At 42.8% G+C, this 24,117-nt stretch overlaps 1 long non-coding RNA gene across 1 annotated transcript in view; it reads right to left on the reverse strand.

Annotated features, from left to right (window-relative positions):
- Positions 1-9,697: 9,697 nt before the first annotated feature.
- Positions 9,698-24,117, reverse strand: part of LOC134478248 (uncharacterized) — a 40,185-nt gene continuing 25,765 nt past the window's right edge. The window contains exon 3 of the long non-coding RNA XR_010050738.1: positions 9,698-13,289. This is a non-coding gene — a long non-coding RNA (uncharacterized LOC134478248). The remainder of the gene's footprint in view (positions 13,290-24,117) is intronic.

The raw sequence follows: 24,117 nt of genomic DNA on the forward strand, positions 1-24,117 counted from the left end.
GCAAATTATGTATTTCTCCTTCATCCTCAGGGAACATACGAGGTAAGTGAGTGAGCAGGCTTCTGAACTGTTTAGAAATGACTCCCAAGTAAGCCTAGAATCAAGAACTGAGGACTAGATATTATTCCTTTTCCTCTTCCTTCCTTCATTTTGTCAGAAATGTACATATGAGGAATCCTGGAACCAAAAGAGACCTCAGACATATTCTGTCATTGTGCAAATGAAAATACTAGACTCAGAGAGGCCAGGTGCCATGCCCAGGACCATGGAAGAGTCAAGAATCAAATCAGCTCCTTGGAATCATGGACTCAGAGCCCTTCCATAGAAGCACCATCCACATGGGCTGCGAAAGCTGGGTGCAGGGGAGACCCAGCATTTCTCATTCCATGCCATTGCTGGTGACAGAATCCTTGCTGCTCTTACTGGGCCTGTGTCCTTTTTCAGTCCTTTGGAAAGGGCTAGAAAGCTGGTGGCCACTCCCTTAGTGGCTTTCTCCAGAGTGTGCTGCATAGAGCCCTCATTCTGAAATATACTCTGTGGAAAAATAGCACAGATAACTCTGGGAGAGGCTGCCCAGCGCTCCCTGTCATGCTGATTCATGGTGCTTACTAAGAATGCTGAAAGATACTTGGGAACAGTGATGCATGCATGTAATCTTGGCTGCTGCAGGTTAAGGCAACATGATCAAAAGTTTGAGGATACCTTGAACAATTTAATGGGACAAAAAAAAAAAAAAGCAGCAGCAAAAAGCTTGGGTACATAGCTCAGTGGCAGTGAACTTATCAAACCAAAACCAAAAAATGAAACCTAGTAGGAAACATTTATTAAGGATCCATTCTGTGCACAGGGAAGTGGCTTGCATGCATTTATTTGCTCATTTAATCTTCTCTCTCTTTGTTGCACATGCCAGTGGCCTTGTTAATACTGTCATTTGGAGAAGTTTTGCAATAAAGTCTGTCGATCTTTAATCCAGTATTTCACAATTTGCGTAGTCCCAGGAACCTTCCTGGTGAATAACTTTTTAACATTCCTTGAGTGTTTTCAGGGTACCAGGTGTTGTACCTGGTATTAAATGTATTAATGTATTAATTCATTTAATTAATTCATTTAATCCTCATTGAAATCCTATCAAGAACATCTGCATTGTTAATATCTTCATTTGTGAATGAATCAACTAAGGCAGAGAGATTAAGCACCCTGTCCAAAGCTACATAGATGCCAAGTATTAGAGGTGAGCCACTGTGCCCTTCCAGGAGTGGATACCTGCAACACATTCTACAGAGCAGCACAGGCTGGTGAATGGAGCTTGAGTGAACGGGAGGAGAGACCATCTCCTCCCCAGATGAATCGCTTTAGCTGTTCTAAGTGCTTGGTTTCCAAGCTATCCAAGGCCCTGACAACCATTGAGTTCTCCTGAACACCCCCCACCCCCTTCATCTCCTTTCCATTTTGAGTCAGGAAGCAAGACCCCTGGTTCCTTCCTACTGTGTAGGTGGGAGACATGTTGTTCCCAGAGGAAGATGCGCCTCTTGTTGGGAGCAGGAAGCAGGGAACCAGTGGGGAGTGTAGACTTACTACAGCAGGGTGCCATACAGAACACCACCAGCAGGCCAGGGAGAAAAAGCACCGGCGAGGTTTAAACAGTAAAGATGCCTAGTCCAGCTCCATCCCCAGCAATTCCAACTTAATGGACCTGGGATGGAGCCCAGATTATGTTTTGGAGCTTCACTTCTAATGTGAGCCAGGGCTGAGAGCCATGCAAATTAAAGCTGCTCATTTCAGAGAAGGAACTTAGTGTGAAGGAGGTCAAAAGACCGCCCTGCTTCAGCCTTCTTTATGCCCGGCTGAATCCTGATGCAAAGGCAGAGCAGCACAGAGCAGGGCTGGTGTGGCCCACGTGGCCGGGAACCTGTGTCTGCAGGTAGATTTCCCTGTCCCACTGGAAAGCCCCTTTGGGGAGCAAATGCCCCTGGTCTCCTAGAGTGTATCAAGGCGGAGTGGGGGTGCCCCAGTGCCCCTTTGCAGATGCTGATTATGGATGTACTGTGTCTTGTAGCTCTTTCACATCTTGTGAGAGGTGCAGCAACTTCACCAACGAGCCCAAACCAGCAAACGGCTCTCAGTGGTTTTGTCTGTGTTTAGAGCAATGGAGGTCAGGCCCAGATTTAAACCCTGGTCCAAACGACAGCAGGACCACCACAACTTGCATGGTCCTTCAGCTTTTGGCATCTTCTCTCTTGGGGTCTATGTGCCTGGTGTGTCACCACTAGCCGGGGGCCTCTACAAGGAGCCCCTGTACGCCCTTCCTCTACGAGTAACCCTCCTTGCTCTGGAAATCCTCTTTGTCCTTTCTTCCCACATGAAAATGATAGCTTATTCTTAATGGGGGATGGAATATGTACTACCCATAACTCGGCTTTGTGGGGGCAGTCCCACGGGAAGGATCTCCAGGTGGGGTGCTGACTTGACATTGTCAGAGGGTGGGCTTCATACTGATCACAGGTGCATCTAGCACCTTCTCTCAGAGCCAGGCATTTCTGTTGCTGAACTGAAACAAAGCAAATGCAATTAAATGCAGTTGAGGTAAATTTGTCCCTCTTCACTTTGGGGGAAGCATTCCAAGATCCCTGAGGGATGCCTGAAACCACAATTGGTACAGAGCTCTATATACACTATATTTTTTCCTATACACGTATACCTATGTTAAAGTTCACAAAAAAGCACAATTAGAATTGTACTCTAATAAAGCTACTTAAAACTTATGAATCATTTATTTGTGGAATTTTCCATTTAATGTTTTGGGACCAGAGTTTACCATGAGAAATAGACTGGGGAATACAAAACCTATGGCCGGCATGGATTACCACACAGTTTTTAAATCCTCTTCTTCCGAAAAGGCTGCAGTTCCTAAACTGGCCCCAGGGTGGAGCGAGCGCACAGAACTCGTCGCCCCTGCTGGCCTCTGCATGCCAAGCACCAGACCTTGCAGGGTAGAGCCCAAAGCCCACCACTACTGTTTTGCTTTTCTCTTCTTTCCACCCCTTTCTGTTTTCCAGCCCATCTGGGGACACCACACACTCCAACACAGTGATGGCAGGGCCTTGGAAGTTATCCTAAGCAGCAGATTCTGACTTTCTGTCTTTACTTTCTCGAGAGGATTTTTTTCCCTTTCGCGTTACCAGCAAAGAATCACCTTTCTCTGGGGCCCTAGGCAAGAGCAGGGTGGCTTTCCGGGCGAGAGCCATTTGCAGCTTCTTGGCCCAGGTGAGATCACTAGAAGCCCTGATGAGTGAATGTGGAGGCAGGGAGTTGTAGACCAGCGATTTGGGCAAGGGGCTCAGTGAGCCAGCGCCAGGAGCTCTGCCTGTGCCTGAGCTGGATCCTAAAGCCCCAAGTGAGGTTTTTGTGGCCGAGGCTTGTGCTGCATGCCCCAAAAGTATCTACAAGTCAGAAAGCATAGGTTTTTCATTCTTGAGCGGGCGGTAGCTCCATGGAGACCCACGGGGCACTGATGTGGATTTTGCTTGGGTGGGTGGGGGGAATGGGAGGGGCTTTGTTTAGCTGGGTGAGACCCAGGGAGAGGATCTGGCCACTTTCCAAAAGAGAGAGTCCATTGGGAGCTTTTCCCTTCTCCTTTTAGGGGCAGCCGTCCTGAGGGCTTTGTTTGCTGATGTGCCTGCTGGTCAAAAGCTTCATGGTGCCCACCTGCTGGCAGCCCCAGAACAGATGGCCAGGCTGACTAGGAGGGGCGGTGGGAGGCTTTCCTGTCCCTCAAGTCATTCATGTGCCTCCTCCTCTCACTCCCACGGCCCCCAGAAGACTGCTTCTGCTCCTCTCCCAGCTCTCCACCCTCTCTCCCAACTCACTCTTCTGCAGCCAGGTCTCATCCCTAACAGACTGTTCCTGCGGCTTGTGCCAAGCACTAATTTCCCCATGCCACTTCAGATACTCTGTCTTTCCCCATAAAGACTTTTTTATTTGGGGTGGCGAAGCATGACAACTCCCAGGCTTCATTTCTAACCCACTGGAACATTGAACTCTTTTGAATAATTGGATGTAAGGCTTAACGGGTGTGCTGGCTCCCAAAGTGAAAGTGGGTAAGAATGTAGTAGGATCCTAATGTGACAGGAACTGGGGAGGTGTCCGCTTAAAGTGTAACATAAGGTCATTTACACAGAACTGAGACCTTTCATACAACTTTCCCTCATATACACAATATATATACCAGAGTACGGCTGGTTCTAAAAATCATGTGCCTTCTCCACCGTGAAGATTTGGCATGGGATCTATTCTAAACATCATGGCTTCAGTCCCACTTTTTTTTTTTCTTTTTTGCATCAGGGTTTGAACCCACGACTTGCAGGCTTGCAAGGCAGGCACTTATGCCACTGAGCTAAATCCCCAGCGGCAGTTCCACATTTTTAAAGCAAGTTCCAAAGTTGATTTGGCAATGGTGATAATGAATACCTATTTAGTTTTTCAAGAGCACTTTCAAGTGCTGTTCAATGGCTAGACCACTTAAAAATAGCGAGCACCACTTTTAGGTATATTTCTGATAGGTACAAATAAGCAAATCAAAGGATTGAAATAGGCAACTGACTGTGATCATAGCTCTGAAGACTATATCTCTACACAATCTTCCTACATAGGCACAAAAACCTTCGGTGTCCATTCATTCATTCATCCAATAAACAAAAGAGCACTTTAGGCCTATAATTTCAGCACTCTGGGAGGCAAGGAAGGAAGGTCACGAATTCTAGCCCAGCCTAAGCAATTTAGTGACTTAGCAAGACCCTGTTTCAAAACAAAACAAGGTAGGGCTAAGAATGTAATAGTTCATGATGAAAAGCCTGGGTTCAAACCTCAGTTCTAAAAAACAAAAGTGAAAGAACATTTCAGAGAAAAGGGCAGTAAAACTTGTTTTCTAAGCCCCTGGGCCAAATTTCTTTCTGTGTCCTGACAGGGCAAGGGAACGTGGAAGCCCTGGAATCCTTAGCAGAAAGCCAGCAGGGCAAAGATTGCATTTCATGTGCCCCTGTGTCTTGGACCTTCAGAAATCAGATTTTGTTTTTTGTGCTCTCCTATATAGTAGTCCAGATACAGACTATAAAGGATTTTTACGTCTAAAGCTATTTTAGTCCCTGTTTTTGGTGTCTTATTACAAAACTGGCAGTTTGTCAAAAAGCAATTAGCGGTGCGTGATTTAACTAGCATTTGCTGTATTTCTTAGGGGGCACCAGGAGGGTGCTGTAGTAACTCAAGCATGTGGAGCCTGCCTAGCATCGGGGTGTCTTATCCTTGCTAATTTCTCCCCAGTTTGCATATTTTCTCTCATTTGAAGTCCAAATCGTAAAATGTGTGCTTATAATATGATCTGATTTTTAGTGCAAGATGATAGAAGGATTTCTTTGACTAGTCAAATCTTTTTCTTTTAAATTGAATTTTCCCTTAATCAAGTTACATGTGTACATGGTTTAAAAAGTCGAGCTATAAGATTGCGCTTCTAATGAAAACCAGCACAGTGCTGCTCCATCCTGCTCCATTTCAGGCGTGCTCTGCAAAGACAAACACTTTTAATCCTTTCTGTTCTTTCCTCCATTAAGTTACTCCTATGTGTTAGAAATGGCACATGCGCACTCTAATTTCTTGATTGTGTGTATGTGTGCTTAGATTATGCTGAATTCCTATGATGAAAGATATCCAACTCACTACTTGGTCAGTGCATTTCCTAGTTCCTTTCCTCCGCAATATATGAGGGGTGATAAAAATGTATTTAATATTTTTAAAAATTTATGAAGTTGTTACAGTGCAAGGCGCATTGTCACGCATCTCCTTCACTTCGAGCACACCTATACCCTGGTAATTGCCACTCGCTGAAGCAGTTCTGGAAGTCCTCTCACAAGTGTTTTCAGTTGCGCTGTCTTGGCTGCCATGATGTCCTAAATCACTTTAAAACATGTCTTTCAGGTCATTTTGACTCTGGGGAAAAGCCAGAAGTCACACAGTGCCAGGTCTGATGAATAAGGTGGGTGAGGACACACCATCATGATATTTAGCAGAAATTGCCACAAATAGTTGGTCAATGAGGGCTGATTAAAAAATACAATGAATGGGACTTCCGGGAGAACATGGCGGACAGATAACAGCAACTACCGGAGGCTCTCTGAAAAACTAGGCTCAGAAGCCAGGTATCGTGTGGACTAAAGAGACATAAGCAGGTGGAGTTATGCTCTGCTGACTCAGGAACGAACTCGGCTGAGAGAAACCAACTTGGAATGCAGTCCTGGTGCTAAAACAGGAACAGAAAAGTCTCACTGCTGAGGCTGGACCCTGCGCCATTGGAAGCCGCGATTTGGGTTTCCCGCCACGCGGTGGCTGGCTGCCTCTACATCGGCTCGGCAAGGAGAGAGATGCGCGGAAACTCTGAGAACGGGAGTCTGCGAACGGAGTCGAAAACAGGATGGGCAGGGAGGCATGTTCTGACTTGTGGCGAGGTGAGTGAGAGAAACTGACACTCCACCACAGTTTGACTCCAGCGGACTTTCTGGGCCCGAGCAGTCCTGCGGGAGCAGGGCGTGGTGGCGACTCCAGACACACATTCCGCTCTCGGGCGGGATTGGTGAAAGTGCCTGGCCTGCGTGACGCTGCCGGCGGACCCCGTAGGCTGGCCCAACCCAGATCCCAGAGCCTGACGGAGGCCGGGAGGGGCGGGCCCCCGCGTAGGCTGCCTGGTGCACAGCAGTGAGTGGGAACACCTAACCGGTGCAATTCAATCAGACTGTGGCTGACAGGGAGAGAAGCTGGGCCTCTCATATAAGCTTGCATAGATAAGGAACAGAGAATATGGGAAGAGGCAGCAACAAGAAAGTCTCCTCAGCCCCCAATTCTGAGAAACAGGCAATAGCAGACACCGCACCAATACACATAAAGCACCATATAGAGAGCCTCATAGACCAATTCAGGAATGAAGTTATCAACGACCTGAAGCTAGAAGTAGGCAAAATAGTTAGAGAAATGCTAAGCACCACCCAGGAAAAAGCAGATGGTGGAATGGAAGAACAGAAAAAGAGGGGAGAATTGTTTGATGGAGAAAACAGGGAAAGCATAGAATACGTGAAGCAGGTTCAAAGGGACTACCAAGAAACTAAGAAGTCTATCGAAGACTGGCATAACAGCTTGAAAGAAACTAAGGACAGACTATCTGAACTGGAGGGCAGATTTGTAATATGGGAGAATGAAATGAAAAACTTCTTAAAAATAACAAAGAAACAAACAGCAATAATACAAAGACAAGAAGATGATAAGAGGATCCATAACTTAAGGATTAAGAACATAAAAGAAGAAGTAGGGACACAAACAAATGAACTACAAAAGCTACTCACAGAAATAATCCAGGAGAATTTTCCTAATTTAGCAAAAGGTAAAGATACTCAGATGTATGAGGCATACAGGACCCCAGCTACCTACAACCCTAACAGAGAAACACCCAGGCATATAATAATAAAAATTCCAGAAATTCAATACAAGAACAGAATATTAAAAGCTGTCAGAGACAAGAAACAGACCACTTACAAGGGAGCACCCATCAGAATTACAGCAGATTTCTCTGCACAAACCATCAAATCACGAAGAGCGTGGGGGGAAATAATTCAAGCTTTGAAAGATAATAATCTCCAGCCAAGATTGAGATATCCTGCACAACTGTCCCTGGAAATTGATGGAAAAACAAGGTGCTTCCAGGATAAAGAGGAACTGGGGGAATTTGCAACCACCAATTCAACTCTACAGAGAGTATTGCAGGATATTCTAAAAAAAAGAAAAATACAAAGAATCCAGAAATAATGGAGGCCACAATGAATGGAGCAGAGAACAAAGTGAAGAAGACAAACTGACAGCTACTGACAGAATAACAGCTCAACAGAAATGAGGCAGAGAAGATTGGATGATAGGAACAGCTATTTTGGAGAAAATGACATCTTAATAGGTAATACTGATTTAGTATCATCTTGTTTTGAAGTCTCATCTAGCTTTTGTCCTTCTGTCTCCAATGGTCTAAATAGGTTGTATCTTACTGGATTTTATTATGTACGATAGTATAAGCAAAAACCTTTTAAAGACAAGGAGATTATACAGAAACCATTATTCATTTTCTGTTAGTCGATTCTAAATACTCTGTAATGCTGTCATTCTCTTAAATGGTTTTACATTGTTTTGATATACTTAATGCTACAGTATATGAAGTTGTACTCAAGGATTTCAAGGAAAGAGACAATATGGTAACTACTTTTAGGTCAGGATTATCTGGTGGTGAAACACTATTCTGCTTAAATGGTTATGTTTTGATCTGTGCTGTTTTGTTGTTATGCCCTCTTTTATCTCAATCTCCACTCCATTATTTTTTTAATACTTTTTTTTATTTTTATCCTTTTAATTAAAGGAAAAAAATAGCAGGATATATTATAGTAACCCACTTTGACTTTCCATTACCTCGATTTAAAGCCCTGTATTACTCTCACCATCTGGTTTTTAACTGATGTTCCCCTATTCTGTTTTGCTGGATAGTATCAGGTTCGAAAATTTAGGCATCAGCTGTGAAGATAATGAGATTCATTATAACGCCCATTCTCATTGACTTTTATCTACTTTTGAAGGCCTACAATGTCTCAAATGGTTTGGTTTTGTCGGTTTTGTTCTTTACTGTTTTGTTCAATTGTATTATAACTAATGGTATAGGCAATTCTATTAGAGATAGCGGGAGGCATTATGGTAACCATTGTTGATCACCTTGTATTATGTTTTCACATTATCTATTATGTCCACCCTTTTGACTTGACCGATTCTGTTCTGTTATGTCACATTTGGTTTTACTCTCTTCCAAAAAAGTAATAAGAACCGTGAGAGCAATGAAACCCAAAATGTGTAATAGTCATTGTACAAAAGAGAGGAAAAGAAAGTGCTCTAAACTATATAACTGCATGTATATTTAAATGTATAAGATAGAATATGATATCACAGAGTTTTATTGGATCATTGAACAGAACTGTTTGCAGTATCATTGATGGAATGTCCACTTTATAAGCTTTAATTTTGTGACTTGAACAATTATTTCTCAGATGACAATATGTAATCCATTAACTAGTGATTTCCTACTGTTCATTTTTTTCTGCAAATCTGTATAACTTGTACCCTTTCTCTGCTTTTTTTTTCTTTTCTCCTTAAATAAAATTTAAAAAATTAATAAAAAAAATACAATGAATGCTTAAATTTTAAAAATCTATTATGGTGAATTTGTTGCCATTAATCTCCCTCAAAACACTCCCTCTCATTTTGAACACACTTACTCCATTGTTCTTGGCAATATGTCTTCTACTGCAATTCATTTTAAAAATTTAAGCACTCATTATACAGTTCTGTCAACTCTTATTGATATCACTGTTTTTGTCAAAGCAGTGGACAGTGATTACATTATATCTCCATAAACATAATTTACAGCTGAGCCAAGCAGTATTCCCTGCTTGGACAGACTTTACTTTTTGTACAGACTTTCACTTTCCATGGAGTTAATGATTACCTCTTTAAAAACAGTGGGTTTCTTTCCTTCTTTTTAAAAATTTTTTATTTAAAGAAAGACTAAACAAAACAGAAAATAGGTAGAGATAATACATACGTTCAGAGAAAAAATAAACAGTAAGAAATCACTAGTTGATGTTTACATATTGTCGTTTTACAAATAGTTGTTCGGATACAAAAATGGAACATGTAAAGTGGGAATTCAAACAGTGAGACTGCAAACAGTTCTGTTTAACTGTCCAACAAAAACTTAATAACATGGGTGTCAATCCTATATACTTAAACATACATGCAGTTATCCATATCTTCATTAATGTTTAGATTAAACAAACTAAAGCAGGTTAAAATAATTCTGAACAAAGAATAATAGTATTGCTAGATTTCACATCTTGACATTCCGTGATCAGCATGGGTATTGTAGTCTTTTTTAAAAATTTAATTTAAAGAAAGACTAAACAAAACAGAAAATGGGTAGAAATAATGCATAATTTCAAAGAAAAAATAAACAGTAAGAAATCACTAGTTGATGATTCCAGATTGTCTTCTTAAAAATAGTTATTCAAGATACTAAAGTGGAGCATATAAAGTGGGGATTCAAACAGTGAGATTGCAACCAGTTCTGTTCAACTATCCAACAAAAACTTAGAAATATGGTTATCAATTCTATACACTTAAACATACATGCAGTTATCCATCTTTTCAATTATGTTGAGATTGAATAAACCCCAGCAGACTAATATCACTCTGAACAAAGAATAATACTATTGCTGGGTTTCATATTATGACACTCCAGGATCAACACTGGGTATTTAGGTGTCTCTTTTTCTTCAAAGTATCTGTTTATTTCATCATATGTCATAAGATCAGTTCTCATAAACTGTTTATAGATTCTACAAAGGTATGAATCTTAACATGTATTTCTACCCTTTCTATATTAGAGGAAGAAACAAAACAAAGCAAGACAAAGCATAACATATTCCTATAAACACATGAAATGAAAAAACATATAAGATAGTTGTATAAAGAGTTCTACCATGGTTCCTGTGTTGTCTCTTGTTATCTCCAATAGAATTGGCTATATCATCAGACCTAGTATAATTGAATATATGAGTACATAACAATATTAATAAAAACACAATTTTGAATATAGTATAGAACTTCAAAAACTGGCTGTTATTAAACCAGAATGTGTATCATAAGAGTCTTGTTATCTTCAGTGTAGTTGCCTATTTTCTCAGACTTGATATTATCAATCATATGAGTTTTGAATAAAATCTTCTCTGCCTCATTTCTGTTATGCTCTTTTTTTTGCCTTCAGTTGTCTGCTTATTTCTTCATGTTTTTTTCTGCTCCATTTATCCCCGTCCCAGAGAGCCTCTCTGCCACTGTTCCTGGAATCCTGGTACTTTTCTCTCTCTCTAGAATGCCCTACAGTATTCTCTGTAGAGTTGGATTGGTGGTTTCAAATGTCCCAAGTTCCTCTTTGTCTTGGAACCATTTTGTTTCTCCATTAATTTCTAGAGACAGTTTAGCAGGGTATTTCAATCTGGGATGGAGGTTATTTTCTTTCAGGGCTTGGAATATTTTGCTCCAGGCTCTTCTTGACTTGATGGTTTGTGTCAAGAAGTCTGCTGTTACTCTGATGGGCCTTCCTTTATAGGTTATCTGTTTCTTGTCTCTAACAGCTTTTAATATTCTGTTCTTATATTGAAGTTCTGGGATCTTGATTATTATATGCCTGGGTTTAGCTCTGATTGGTTGTAGGTGGCTGGAGTTCTGTATGCTTCATATATCAGAATATCATTTCCTTTTCTTATGTTTGGGAAGTTTTCCTTAATTATTTCTGTGAATAGCCTTTGTAGTTCCTTTGTTTGTACTCCTGCTTCTTCATTCACATTCTTTATTCTCAAATTATAGATCCTCTTGTCATCTTCTAGCCTTTGTATTGTTTCTGCTTGTTTCCTTGTTATTTTTAAGAAGTTTTCTCTTTCATAATCCCACATTGCAAAATTGTCCTCCAGTTTGGATAATCTATTCTTAGTTTTTTTCAAGCTGATTTGCCATCTTTCCATAGAGTTTTTAATTTCCTGGTAATCTCTTTGAATCTGATTCATGTATTCTATATATTTTTTATATTCTTCACCAAATGGTTCTCTCCTTCGTTTGAGTTCCTCCCTTCTTCTGGCTGTGTCTGCTTGAGGGGTGCTTAGTATCTCTTTTATTGATCTCCTTATATCTTGCTTTACTTGGCTAAATATTTCACTTTTGAATTCATCTGTAAAGTCCCAAATGTATCTCTTTATGTCCACTGGCGCAGTGTCTGATATTGCATGTTTGCTGTTCTCATTCTCCTTTGTATTTCCCTGTCCTGGGTCAATGTTCTCAGGGTTGGGACCTGGGGACTTTTTGTTGTTGTTTCCTCTTCCCATCTTTTTTGCTTCTTCCAGGAAGCCCCAGTTTCTTTCTTTGTACAATTCTTCTGAAGCATGCTGGCTAGATGACCTTTCCCACTACCTTGTGCTAGTGAGTTGCAGACAGGGACAGAGTATGCTGGCCCCTCCCCTTCCTGATAGGTCAAGCTGCTAAGGCCTGCACTGTATTACTTTGCATCGTCTCCCCTCCGGGTCAAACTTCTGAGGCTTCACTGGGTTAATGTGGCAAACTTCTGAGGCTTCACTGGGTTAATGTGGTTAATGTGTGCCACCGCTATAGGGACTTGATTTCAGATAACCTATTGAGTCTCAGCCACGTCATGTGACCCAGGCCTAGCTCACTCCACCAATCCCATTCAGGAAGGGAACAAGTGACTGAATTCACAGCTGCCCCTTGTATTTGCCAGTCCTGTCCGGCCCCAGAATGTCATCCTCCGGACCCCCCCTTTCTGTGGAATGGCTCCACTCCTGTCACTCACCACAGGTCAATGTAGGCACTGTGCCAACTCAGCTCTCCGTTTGGCTCACCAACCCCCGAACTCAATGTAACTGCGCCTCCAGTGAGTTGAAGTGGAGGGACCTCAGACAGCTTGGCATATTGTGGCAGGACCTCGGCAAGTCATGGCAGGACCTCGGATGGTCAACAAGTCACCCACTGTGGCGGGAACACTGAACCTTTAGCTGTTCCAATAAAAGCACAGGGACTGTATGTTTGGTTCATTCTCCTCACCTTAATTTTTTTCTTGGGATGAGAGAATTCATCTCCCTCTGTTTGGGGCTCTCCACTCTGTATTATGTTGAATTCTATGTTGACTATTTCAGGGAGCCTCTGTAGCCAGCTGTTATCTATTTGCCATCTTTGCTCCTCCTCCAAAAAACAGTGGGTTTCTTTATTTTTCTTTTCTTACTTTATGTACCTTTTAAAAAGTCACCTTCAAATTGTGATAACTAAAATTGTGTTCAGCATGTTGGCTGTGGTTTTGGGCTTGCAGAGTCCTTCCTTGATCCTGTTCTTCTGCTTGACCTGGAGCAATTGTCCCTTAAATCTGCGAAGTAGCTTGCAGGCCTTCTCACCACCATCATCCCTTGCTTTCCAACATCAGCCTTTGGTTCTCTCTGTCACTCACCCTGGGTTGGTTTGCTTTGCGGTGTTGGCTCCTTTTTTTTTTTTTTTTAATTTTTAAAAAATTGCCTCTGCCTCAGGTGGGTAGGGTCAGGATGTCCTCATCAGTTCATAGAAGGTGATAGAACTGTGGAGGGGAGGAAGAGGAGGAGGACCGGTGGCGGCTGAAAAGATAAGAAGTATAAAATATAAATAACCTTTATTTTGGGAATGCAGGGAGACACACCCCCGACCCCCTGGGGCGTGGCATCTCCACCCCGGGGCCAGTGATCTCTCTGTGGAAGATGTGGAGTGAGGCACATAAGTAGCCTCGGCCTGGGGTGGAAGCTAAGGGGGCTTTAGGGATGCACAGGTAGCCCATTGGTCTTAGTTTGGCACCAGAGGTAATTCCTAAGGGTGGGGGGAGATAGGAGCTCCTTGGCTTTACTGGCTACAGTATCCGGCCTGGGCCAAAACCCTTTCATAAGGTAGTTTGATGTTTAAACCAGACAAGTAGGGGAGAAGAAAGGCAGTCAGGGCCAAATTCAAGCTCTAAAGGGTCCTGCGTGCTGATGTGTGTTAAACTGCATCCTCCCAAGGATGCACTGATGTTCTTACCCCAGATTCCCATGAATGTTATTTTATTTGGAAATAGAGTTTTTGCAGATGGAATCAAGCAGTGAGGTAAGTGACGATCACCTGAATGAGAACAAGCAAAAGCTATTCAGGGCTCACTAGTGCAGGGGTGGGGAAGGGTCCGCTATTCACTGTAATCATTTATGTCTGGCAGAGTCAAGGGCAGGCAGAGGAGTGGGAAAGGTGTACAGTGGAAAGAAGGGAGCTTGACCCCAGTCAGTGACTGTTGGAGTAGGCAGATTGTTGGTAGGTCAGTTAGCAGAGGGCACCCTGTGTGGATGTTTAGGGGAGCATATCTGGCTTCCTGTGGTTGGCCCTAAGTTGGAAATAGGGGCAGATGAAGAAGCTGTTTGTACTACTCAAGTCCTGGCTGTTTTGGGGCCATTTGAAACAGGGGTTATTTTTTAACTTCTTGACTAGCTGCAGACAGTGGGTCAGAGTTCTATTTTTGTATATGGTCTGGTGTTGTCTTTGTTCAGCTTCTTGTGAGTTAGAGTGAGGCTATTAGCATGGGTCCTAATGTATCTAACCTTTAAGAAGAGAAAACAGAGCCACAGGGACAGATGCATAAGGGAAGGCTGTGTGACCATAGACATAGAGATGGGAGTGATGTGGCCACAGCCAATGGTGCCAAGGATGAGTGCAGCTTTGCAGGACCTGCCCAGGGAGCATGACTCTGCTTATACCTGTGTCAGGCTTCTGGCCTCCAGAACTGTGAGACATGAGATTGTGTTGCTTTATGCCACTAGAACATGGTGCTTTGCTATGACAACAACCAAAAACAAGTACAGCTAAAATTCTGTATATGAACTCTGGGTCCATGGGTGGGTGTGGATGAACAATTTCTGTGCACATGGTCAGTGGACCACCAGCTTGGAGTTCAACAGGCAACATCCTAAGAATGTTGCTACCTGGACTCTTGCACACATCTGGGAAAACTGGGTCTTTTGGGGAAGGGACCAGAGAATCTGGAATTCAGAAAGCTTGCTGGGCAATTCTCAGGCTCACTGAAGTCCCAGAAACATTTCTTTTATGGGAGCCATGGGAGAATTTGAGGGAAGGAAGCAATAAATCAGATGAGTGCCTAGAAATTTTATCCTAAACAACCCATTTCCTCAGCAAATATTTTACAACTAGTATAAAATGGTAAAGAAGAGAAAATCTGAAGTTTAAAAATGTTTGAGAAAATTGTGATAATCAATTGCAATATGTCCTCCTTCTCTAGAATGATTTAAAAAATATCCCAACACCTCTGAGTTTCAGTTGTAGGCAGAGTTCAAGTTCTTACTTGTAGGGATCCTGGGCTCCATGCAAATCAAAGAACACAGCAGAACATCCACACATGTGTCCCTGAACATTCCATGAGAGTTACCAGAGCCATGTACTCAGATTTCAGGGGCCCAGCAGAAGGTTGGACTAGAGTGAAAGGCAAAGTGTCACACAGAACCTGAGAAAGGGACTTGAGCCTAAAGGGCACTGGGTGCCAGCGAATGCAAGAGGCTAAGCCACCAGATCACTGCTGACTCGACTCTTCTCCCCACCTTCTTTAGTCCTTGTGGTGCCTTCACACTCTTGGAAAGAGAGGGTAGCAGTGCAAATGGGGAGTTGCATTACAGTTTCAACATCCTACCTTGAGTCTCTACCCCAGACAAGCTGTCAGTTGAAACTGACTGAGACAGAGAATCACAGCCCAGCTTGGTGGTCCACAGGAGCTAAATGAGAGGCAGAGGTAGTCTCAAGCTGGGTGGCAGTGGACTGAAGACAGTAAGATGACAGGGATTGATGCAAAGGAAGAAGCAGCAGGAGCAGTGCGACCTGCAGGGGACAGCTATGCTCAAATGTAAGGAATGTCTCCTCTCCTCACACCTTGAGGGAACCGTTGGAGGTAATGTCACCTTACTCAGGCATTTACATTGTTCTCAGAATATTTTTGTGAGGGGAAATCTGAGGAACAGACTAAATATTTTAGTAAGAGCTAAAGTAAGCCCTTTGGTAAGGGCTCCAACAACCTAGCAAGGGCTCTCTCCCTGAACAAATGAACTCTTTCCTTGCATTGATTCCAGATGTTGACAGTTTTCTTAAGACACTGACAGTTTTCTTAAGTTCTCCCACCTAATTAATACTAATTGAAAAAACACCAAACTCTTGCCAGGCGTGGTGGCTCATGCCTATAATCCCAGCACTCGGGAGGTTGAGGTGGGAGGATCGTTGCGAGTTTGAGACCAGCCTGGGCTACAAAGTGAGCTCAAAGCCAGCCTGAACTGCATAGTGAGACCCCGTCTCAAAAAAGTCAAAATAAAATAAAATAAAACCCAAGCTCTTCATTTTTTCACCCAATTTTATTGTGATGTAATTAACAAATGAAAATTATGTACATACAGTATGTACAAAATGATTTGATACATGTATTTGAAGTGTACTAAAAATAGGTTAATGTTCAAATTTAGATGTATTACAGTAAAAGACACGTGATCATGAATCCACCTTAGAATATTCCGCCTCATTTCAAGCACACTGTCCTCATTGTTCTTGCTACTTCCGAAGCAGTTCTGGAGGCTCGCTTTTGTGAATGTCTTTCTTTGTGCCATCTTGGCTGCCAAGCGGTTCCAGATCCAATGAATGAGGTGGATGAGGACATGTTGCAATGGTTACAAGGCTGCCTTTCCATTGGGTGGCACTCAGTAGCAGCACTCCCCATAATTCGTGTCATAAAAGACATGAAAGAGGATTTCCAGAACTGCTTCAGACAGTGGCAAGAAGATGGGACAAATGTGTTCAAAGGGAGGGAGAGAATTTGAAGGAGAATAATGGCAACATGCCTTTTGTTATATTGAATTTCTTAAAATCTTAAACATGCACTGTATGTTTCAGTCTCACCTGCTGCCACAACCGAATTAGTGCACACATCCATTGCTTCACATAGCCCTCATCTCGGGGAAATGGCGAGAACATGTAAGGACTACTTCCTTCTGAAGCGCACCTCCTTTCCCATGCCCTGGCTCCCTTTCCCTGGTCACAGAAGAGTTCAAGGAGACACAGCACAGGTGATACCAGGCATCCCAAGAAAATACTGCTATCTCGAAGGTTGTGGAAGTGTCCTGGAACAAGAGTGCTTTTTCAAGATGCAGAGTTGAAATAAGACAAAGCTCACCAGGTTCCATCAGGAGGAGGTGAACTGCTTGGGGGAGTGGTGGCAAACAGATGGCTTGAGTGTCATATTGGCTTCATCTTGCTGGCCAGCTGGCACTAGGAAAGCATGTCCTAGGCCGGAAGGGAGTTAATGAGAGGAGGGAAGAGAAATTCAGGTATCCTGAACTTTACTTTTCACTCTTTTCCTATTCCTATTCCAGACAACAGTGGTCTCTGAGTCTACCACACTGGCTTTGCTGGGATGTGAGGGTTATATCTTTAGTTGGTGACTGGTTTGTCCTATCTCCACTTATTTCTGGGTCACCCTAATGCCCCAACTGTTCAGGCTGCTGTTTGCATATGCTAGCATTGGGCCACTGATGACTGCAGACCCAGAGTGACGACCTGCTGGACAAAAGCTTTGCCAGGCAGTGACTGATGGGCTCCCACAGATCTGAGTGTCTGACTTCAGCTGCTGAGTACCTTGCAAAGCCTAGCAAAGCAGCTGTTTGCCAGCGGGCTGCAGAAGCATTCCCCAGGGGACTTGGGGCAGCTCAACTCTGCACCTTGAATTGATAAAACAAGAAGGCTGGCATTTTGGCTAAGAGGACACTGTTATTTGTCCCTGTGTGTGTACAGATTACAACTAATACATGTGGTATACATTTGAATTGATAACTTTGGTGCACTCTGGGAGCAACTGCATTGGACTTCACAAACTTTTTTTTTTTTTAAGTTTTTTGTCTTAAGAATTTTTAAAATGATTTCTTAAACTGGATGTGGTGGTACAACCTGTAATTCCAGCACTCTGGGAGGATAAGGTAGGAAGATCACAAATTTGAGCAGCTTGGGCAACTTAGTGAGACTCTATGTCAAAGTGCAAAATTAAAAAAGAGTTGGGGATGTAGCTCATTATGAAAGCCTTGGGTTCAGTCCCTAGTAACTTTCCCCAGTGTTCTCCGTCCTTATTTTATTTTTTGAGTTAAATTGTTGCCAATAATTCTTACTCTGTGCTGTTGGTAATCGGTATATTTGGACACTAAATGAACTCTAAGAAGAGGTTTGATGAAATGTACCCTGTTTGTAAAAATAACAATGGAAAGACAGGATGGGAAATCACTGCCAGTGTCTCTGGAAACCGCTGTGCACTTGGTGGAGCTAGGGACTCCACAGGATACCCTAATCTGAGGGACAAACTATGGAGAAGGAGGTGTTTACGTCTTGTTGGGAGCCGCCGACACCGGTCGCCTTACTTGGCGGACGTAGGGCCTGTGGGTGGGAGCGGAGCCTGAGCTAGATTGCCCCTCCCATCGAGTGAGTCAAGTTGGCGCCTGCTTCCTGCCCCCTGATTGTGCTGGCGACTTAAACAACCCGCTCTGTAAGATAGTCTGCCTAGCAACAGCTGATGTTAGCCAGTCAGCCCGCATCGCGCGCTTTGAACTGATTGGCCACTGTCACCCTATAAAAGTGAATGCCTCTCCCGCCACGAGACAGGAAGCACAGAGGAAGCACAGAGAGAGATAGAGAAAGTCCACCGGCGAGAAAGGGCTGGTGGCAGAGAGGAGGCCTCGCGGGGCCCACGCGGAGATAAATAAAGGCAAGATTGCACACCGCCAGACTTTGTCGTGTGTCTTTCCTGCCGGCCGGGAGCGACCTCGACAACGTCTGCTTTTCAAAAATGGAAAAATGAAGGGCAGAGAGGCCAAAGGATTTGTTTGTGTTGGGGTCAGGCAGTTTAACTGGGATTTAAATTCAAAGCCACCATCTGAGAACTAATGTTACTTGTGGCCAGGTGGTGAGATCATGTATATTTTAATATTCACTGTGCTGTCTGTACTTTTAACATGCACATTGCTGTTGCATTAGGAAAATACCCCTTAAGACATGTAAAAGTAGAGAGAACATAATAAGACAAAACAATCTGAATTTTGGGGGCTGGGAATGTAGCTCGGGGGTAGAGTGCTTGTCAGGCATGCTCAAGGCCCTGAGTTTGATCTCTAGTACCAAGAGAGATAAAAAAATTTTTCCAAATTACTTTCATCCAATTATTGTTGCTTTTCTGTTTAAACAGTGCATCCATTAAATTGCAGACAACATACAGTGTTATAAAACCATTTCAAGGTGCTCCAGAATTTCTAACACTGGAGGAAAACACTGAGTTCAGATCCGATTGTCATCCTGACAAAATGACATTCACCTGATTGCATAGTTGAGGTTCACTGTCGTTTCTGGTGGCTCACCATGAAAACTATCTTTTTCTGTATGAGAAACTTCCCACCTTGGGAGACCAAGCTCAAGACCTGGTTCACCAAGTTATCAGACTTCCAAGGTCCTTTGTGTGCATGCTAAGAACTCTAGAGGCCTTATTTTATCTAATCTGTAGGACACCCTATGAAGAACGGGACATTAATAATTCCTTTTCCTTAATGGGAAAACAGAGCAGAAAGGCCAAAGGATTTGCTCCAGATAAGGAGCCTGCATGTCATGAGTGGGAAATACTAATTACATACCTGTGCCTGTGGCTTAGGATGAGAAGCAAGTGACAAGAGAAAACCAAGCACCATGAGAAATTTGTTCTTGACAGCAGCAGGGGAAATTATGTCCAGCTTCCAGAAGACACGGGGACCTGGACTCAGAAATAGTGTCCAGGAGTCCAGGGCACAGGTGCTCAAAGCACCATTGTCCTTACTGGTTAGCTCTGTGGTGTAATTATGGGATTGCACCTGTTTGCCATCTTTATATTTGCTTTTACTATCCCTCCTGAGGATTATTCAAGCTGTTCAACATTTCCCACATTTAATTTTCATTAAAATAAATCAAGAGCAAGTTTAATTTATTCTCAAATAGGAATTCTGATGGATATGCACATGATATCACTTATTTCCATATATTTAATGTATGTAATGTGGTATCTCTATATAATGAAATGATAGTAAGACTTGAAATCCATTCAGGATTAGCAGAGTTTCTCAGAAGTCCTAGGCTTTTAAAAATAATAAATGTATTTGCATGATTAATAGTATAAAGTATTTGCATGAGTGATTTAAGTTTAGAAATTCTAGAGAGATCTTGTTTCTTTTAGCTAACAAATTGGGTCATATATGGAGATTTCCAAAGGTCATGGAGGTTGGCATGAAAATATTACTTATAATGAATCTCATAGTCATTTTCCTAAATGCAGTGCATTTACATAATAGTAGGATTTTGTAATGAAATCTTTTGATTTTCCATTGCTGCATTTCTAGCTCATTTAGTGCAATGCCATATTATTAATAACTCTTCAGTCAGTTTTGCACCACTATTAAAATCTCAGTGTCTGGGGAATATCCAAGAGAAAGAAAATATTCTTTGCCAGCCATCCTTTCTTTCCCCACAGAAGTACCAAACACACACAAGTGAATTTGGGTCAAAGGTTTTGTGAATGTTGCAGTCAGGCATTTTGTTGAGGTTTTCTATATGGTGGATGAGAGGAAGGAGTTTAAGGTCCAGAATCTAGAATACAAAGAGTAATCCATGTATGCAAAAACATTTTCCAACAAATTTTCTGAGTGCCTTTTATGCTTAGTCTAGGCATTATGCATAATTAGGTTCAACTCTAAGTAATAGAAAGTTCTAAATAATGGCGCCTTAAATTAGATAGGAAAATGTCTAGAAGAAGTCTAGGGCTGGAACTGTGATCTACAGTGTCAATGACCATGGCTCCTGGTGCCTTACTGCTTCATCGGAGGTTAGATTCATCCCCAAGGTCCTGCGTGATGGAAAGGACCAGCTTATAACAGCCATTGTTTCATATTTATACCAGCAGGAAGAGGAAGCAAAGAAGAACATGCTTCCTTGTTGTGGCTTACTTTCTGGCTAGAGCTCAAGCACATGATCTTGCACAGCTGCAGACTACCTGGGAAATGGCTTCATTTGAGGTGGCCGTGTGCCTAATCAAGAACTAAAGTTTGTGGACAAAAGAGATGAATGGAAACTTGGAGACAACTAGCTGTCACTACCTCAGCAGTTGTAAAGAACTGGATGAGTTTCTCTTCTTTCTTTCTTTTTGATCTTTATTTTTCTCTTTCTCCCTCCCTCCACCTCTCTCTCCTTTTCCCTATCTGTGTCTGTCTGTGTCTGTTTCTCTGTCTCTGTCTCTGTCTCTCTCTCTCTCATGCTCTCATGTATGGTACTGGGGATTGAACCCAAGGCCTCCACACTAAGCCACGGAGTTACACCTCCATCCCTTTTGTATTTAGAGTCTCACTAAGTTGCTAAGTTATCCAGGTTTGGCTCAAACTTCTGATTCTCTTGCCTCAGACTCCCACGGTATTCACCACTCTGTAATGGGCCAGTGTGCTAGGTACTATGGTTCAGATCTAGAATGCCACCCAAATTTTCAGGTTCTCAGAGGCAGGACTTTTGGAAGTGGCTGGCCACCGGGATGCTGTACTCCTCAGTGGAACCATTGCTCCGTGCTTCTCCCTTCACTCTCAGCTGCTTGGCAACAATGACCTGAAGACCTTTTCTCTGCCAGACCCTTCCCCGTGCTCTTCCTGCATTGGCACCAACCAACTACAAACCAAGTGCTCTAAAAACCACGAGCCAAACACTCCTTTCCTTCTTTAAGCTGTGGATGTTGGGAATGCTCTCCCAGTGATGACACAGTGACAAAGATGGGAGGTATATTAAATATGTTTGATTTATGACATTTTTCACTTAAAAAGGTTTGAATCAAGATATATTATCCTATGCAAGAAGCATCTGCATGCATCTATGCCCTTTTTTATCCACTAAGATTATGAAATAGGTACTTACATTTCCTTCTGTCCTATAAAAGGCTAGCCATTTCTCTTTGACTGCTTTGTATAATGCTTCTGTTTCTCTTCCTGTCTTTTGATGAACTTTTGTGTTACAATGTGACGCTCTGTGGTCTCCCTGCCTTGTCATAACCTCTTGCACCCAAACTTCCTGGACTTCGCGGGCCGAAGGCCACGGCCCACAGTCCGTAAGAAATATCCTTCCGCCTTCATTAGTTGTGAGGATCTTCCAGGCTTTAGAGAGGGGGACCCTGGTGCGTCCTGGTGAAGAGCAAGCTTCGACTCCTCTGCTGCCTCTTCTTGGCACGACCTGCGGAAGCCTGCAGAATGATCTCCTGCTCTGACCTCTGGCCACAGGCAACATCAGCAGATGGAAAAGCGATGGGAGAAGCGACCCCAGGCCTGACACAGAATCAGCGGACCTAGTGACTGTGAGAGAGCAGCCCTGCTTTAAGACTATAAGAACTGAACCTCTTTGTGAGCTCATATTTGAAGAAAGGGTTGCTTGGTATGGTAAAACAAAGAATTAACACCTCTGTTTCCCAGGAAGGGTTCACAACTGGGTGTCCACTGATGTGTTTCAAAGGTGCCGCGAACTTTCTTGAATTGGAGACCATTATGATTTTCTAATTGTCATTCGGTTTCCAAGAGTTTCTTAACTACAGAAATTAAGAGCAATCGCTGTAGAAACAAGCTCCCTTTCTCATTTTCATTTCTGCTCTGGCTGGATCTTGTGCCTCATCACAGGCTAATGCAGCCTTGTTCTTTGGCCTCAAATTCCCTGAGGTGATTTACACTGCTTCCCCAAACTCTGCAGTCAGTGAGTGTGGGTGCCTCTCAGCGTTGGCCTAAATCATGCATGATTAGGAAGATAAGCCTGCCAGGAAAGCAGAGGGAGGTGGGTGACTCCCCATAGTACCAAAGCCAATTATAAATGTTGCTGCCTTATCTGCAGCAGGGGACTTCCTGTGCTGGTTCGAATACAACTGGGAGTTGGAGGCAGAAGAGCAGGAAAAAATAGAAAGGAAATCAGGACTTATGCATCCTTGACAGGAAATGAAGTTTTATAGTCTTCCTTATAGTAGATCACTATATTTTTTCTCTAGAGCATTACTGGACAAAAAATTTTTTTCTGTGGAAGGCTAGAGAATAAATATGGCCTGATGGTCCATACAGTGTCTTCCACCATCGAAATGGCCATAGGTAGGAAATGAATATTACTATATTCCAATAAAACTTTATTTATAAAACCATGCAGGGTCCAGGTTTCCCCTGTGAGTTGCAGTTTGCCAGTCTTTGCATTAATGTTTCTGAGGGGCAAGTTCGCACTTGCTTCTTCTCTTTCTTTGACTATTTTCAAGCATTTGCAGGTTAGCGTGCCCCATGGCCCCTGCTCAGTCCATGATGGGGCAATGGGGTCTCATTGTCTTCCAAGAGAGACCCACTTTGTCAATTGATCTTAACATTTTCAGGGCCCAGTTTTGTGCAACCCAGTTCTTGGCAAAGAATACTTTGGGTGACTTTTGTTGTTAATGACTCTTGTTTCATAAGCCTGTTTGGATAGTCCCCCTGCAACTCCATCCAGCCATGGAACACTTTTCCAATCTGTGCTGATGAGTTCCTGGAGACTGGAGATGAAGTCAGCACTCCTCACAGGCATATCAGCCCAGAGCACCACCCACCAGCATAATCCCCACCCAGGAACAGGCAGCAGGTTCTCCTGGGTTCTGCTGCCCCCTCACAAGCTTCTATGTGAAAAAAAAAATCAAAGATGTGGAATTATACATTCTTTGGTATGTGTATCCATAACTTCATAAAATGTGGCAAAATGTATAAAATGTAACGTTCAGTTTACCATCTTACCGTTTTTAAATGTATGGTTCTGTTAACCATAGGCACAGACGTGCCTCAGGCCTCTCGAATTTTCATTTTTGAAAGCTGAAACTCTCTTTTGTGTGTCTTATTATACAAGTTCCTCTTTTCTCTCTTCCCAGCCCAGCCCCTAGCAGGGACCATGTTACTTCCTGTTTTATGATATTGACTATTTCAAATATCTCATGAGTGTATAAGAATTTATTGTTTGCTATTCTGTGACTTGCTTATGTCATTTAGCATAATATTCTCACGGTTCATCAACGTTGCAGCCTGTGTCAAGATTTCCTTCCTTGCGAGGCATGGTGGCATATGCTTATGATCCCAGCACTTGAGTGGCTGAGGCAAGAGGACGACAGTTGGATACATAGCAAGCCTGGGCTACATAGTGAGACACTATAAAAAAAGGTTTCCTTTGTTCCTAAGGCTGCATAGTATTCCCTCGTGTGTAGACTGTCTGCCTTTGTTTATTCATCTATTGTACATTAAGCTTGCTACTCCCTCTGAGACATTGTAAATATCACTGTAAATGTGGGAAGACATTGTAAATATCACTGTAATGAAGATGGGAGTGGAA

This window comes from Cavia porcellus, unplaced genomic scaffold, assembly GCF_034190915.1.
Source record: "Cavia porcellus strain 051 isolate PalLab524CR breed Dunkin Hartley unplaced genomic scaffold, mCavPor4.1 scaffold_12, whole genome shotgun sequence".
Taxonomy (NCBI): domain Eukaryota; kingdom Metazoa; phylum Chordata; class Mammalia; order Rodentia; family Caviidae; genus Cavia; species Cavia porcellus.